The sequence below is a fragment of the Nyctibius grandis genome, chromosome 9 (assembly GCF_013368605.1).
Source record: "Nyctibius grandis isolate bNycGra1 chromosome 9, bNycGra1.pri, whole genome shotgun sequence".
Lineage (NCBI taxonomy): Eukaryota > Metazoa > Chordata > Aves > Nyctibiiformes > Nyctibiidae > Nyctibius > Nyctibius grandis.
The window spans coordinates 10,834,000-10,837,037 of record NC_090666.1 but is presented as its reverse complement, the minus strand read 5'-3'; positions in this window follow the sequence as shown (position 1 = coordinate 10,837,037).

Here is a 3,038-nt window from a genome sequence, read left to right as displayed (position 1 = left end):
AATACTGGAAAGGGAGAGTGCTGATTTTATAGGGCTCTGGATTAATGTTGTACTTAATAACTTAATAGCCTTTCAAAGAATCGTTTTCCTCCTCCAAAACAGGTGCCAGCCAAAACAGCATTGCATGCCACATGTTCACATGCTTTTCCCTGCTTCTTTCTTTCTCTTTTGGCCACCATAGGCAAGTTCCTGAAAGATTTTTCAGAGCCCCACTGAACGGCTTGCGAGGCAGGAACCTCTTACCCCATTGTCTCATTAGAGTAATTGCCATCTGACTTCCTTTTCAGGTTGTGTTTCTCCCTTTTTTTTCCCCCTCCCCTTACATAGGATCATGCTTTACCTGATCTTTATAAGTCTTTTCCCATAAACCTGACTTTTCTGTTAGCTCCAGTTCCTAGCCCCCTTCCCACCCAAAAGCTGTGTGGTGGTAGGGGAGGTGTTGCTCAACCTGCAGCTCTGTATGCCTGCACTGCTGTTGCACACAGCTGCTGATGCACCACAGAGCAGGCCAGGAGTGTGTGGCTCCCATTAGAGCTACTTTCTACTGCCTCTGCAGACAGGGCACAGTTTACATAGGGACACATACCTGGTAGCTGCAATTCCCATTTCTACAGACATTGTTCCTTTCACTGGCACCTTCCAGGTCAGGAAATTTGCTGCTCTTATAAAAATGTTTTGGCTCTTGTATTGCTGCCAAGTGCCAGCCTGAATGCAGTCCTGTCAGCTCTTATGGGGTTAACAACTGATGCCAGCCTCTGTGGGCACCAGACAAAGAAAATTCTGCTCTTGGGTTTAATGTGTCAGCTCAGCTTTTGGTGGAGCTGTAGAGATTCAGATCCCCCCCCAGTGCAGTTCATGTTGGGGGAGAGGTGAGACAGAGATGCTGTTCTACTGGTGTTTGTCTGCTGGGCAGAAAAAGGAGGGTTGTGCAGTTCAGCTTGCTGCATCTCTTGCATTGATTTTTATAATGAACTGCAAGAAAGCTCTTGCTAATCTGACCTCCGTTTAACTGCAGGTTGGTCATGTCCCCAGATGGCAATTCATGTTAGGCTTTGCTTCACTGCTTATGCAAAAAGGACTGTTTTTCTTGAAGGTTGCAGATGTTTCCTAAACCTTCTGGAGAAATCAGCGTAGTAAAGGATTTTACTTTAAAGCATCCCTGGTGTGCAGAGGAGGCAAAATGGAGGCTAAGTTATTGCCTTCTTGGGAAAAAATGGTAGAATAGCACTGTCCCTGCTAAGAACCAGACAAGGAATAGCTGACTGTCGTGTAATTGAGTGGTTAAGGTCTGCTGTCTTGTAGCCATGTGGTAGGAGTGAAGCTTTCAGACACCGGAAAAGCTTCCCAAGAATAATTGCCCGGACTTCAGTTACAGTATTTCTCTACCTTGCTGGGGCTGTACGGGCCAACTGCCTTGCAACAGCCCTTCCCCAGTTACAGGAATCAAAAATGGGAGTAATTCCATATGATTTGTTATGAATTTTCTGTCAATTTGCACAGGTATCACATCCTGTAAGACTGTGCACACAGTCCGGGCCAGTAACAAAGCATGCTACAGGAGTCTGTGACTGATACGAGAGAAGAACATGGCCCAAAGTGCTAGAGAAAGCCAATGATTAGTTTGTGTTTGCTCAAAACTGCTGTCAAACACCCTGACTCATCAGTTAAGGAAATGTGTTGAGCATGGGGGGAAAGGGGGTGGGTAAGGCATTCTCAAGCATTTGTTATGCACTGCTCAGAGTGACACTGAGGTCACGGCCACATTGTTTGCTGAGGTCTGTAAGTTTCCATTCCTTACTCCATGTATGTCAGTCATTTCAAACAGACTAACTATCAAGATGTAGTGCAACACTCATCAGCCCAGCTGTGGATCCTTTTCTTGTGCAGCAAACCCCCTTTTTTGTATGGGAATGTTCATGGATCAGAGCTTTCTTGTGAAGTTTTAATCTGTTTTGATTGGAAGCTTGAAATACCAGTTTTGTTCCATTTCCCCCCTCACTCCTTGTCTGGAAGGCACTGTCAGCTGGTTCTTTTTTGGCCTGGTTTCCTAAGGAAGACTTGTGTTCGTAGAGCACGCCCCCCTCCCCACTTATGTTTGGCCATTTTCCCCTTTCTCTTCTCACAAGAAGTAACTTCTGAGCCCTTGGGCCAAATAGCCTGCATTTGACAGGGATCAGGGTTTGAAATCTCAACACTGTTATGTTCCTACAAATTTTGTCAAAAAAAAAGATGACTGGGCATAGGGAGTCTATGCTAGATGTGTCACAAGATTGCAGCCAAAGCACTGTTAGATGCCAGCCTGTGGAAAAGCCTGAGTCAGCACCCGCACTGTAGCAGATAGCCGATCTCAGGAGTCCAGTCAATAGAGAATAGGGTTTTATCAGTCCTGCTGCTCAGACCCACGCACTAAGGACACATCTAAGGCCCAGAGGTCCCTTCTGGGTGTAACACGGGGATGTGGGCAAGCATTGCAACCTGTGGAAAAAAATGCCTTAATCTAGGAACAAAGCCAAGAAGGGGAGGTTGCTTCTATCATATAGGGAATTATTGCTTTTTATGCTTCATATTCCTGCTCTACACAAGAAAGCTGCTTCACAAATTCCACAGGATGGTTTTTAAAAGCATACAGGAAAGCTGTCATTTCATTCCTTGGACTCTTACTGTAGAACATGCTTCTACAGAGGGCTACAAACTCACGGAAGTTAGGAGGCTAAATAAATCTCTGTGCCTATGCAACCTGCTGCTCTCAGAAGCAGGCAGCCAGCACAGGTGCCGGGAGCAGTCAGGCCATCGCTAATTGATTGTCATGGCTGTTTGCGGCTGACAAAGCCTTACACTTTTACCCCTTGTACTGGTGGCAACTGGTGAGACAGTTGTTAACATAACTCTGAGCAGAGCAGACAGCTTATTGAGCTAGCCTCCCACTACCTCTGAAATATCCATGAATGGTGTTACCTCTAGTTTTTAATTAACCTGGGTTGCATATAGAGCTATTATTGCAAATTAGTAATATCCTTCTCCTGTTCCCAGCAGTTTAA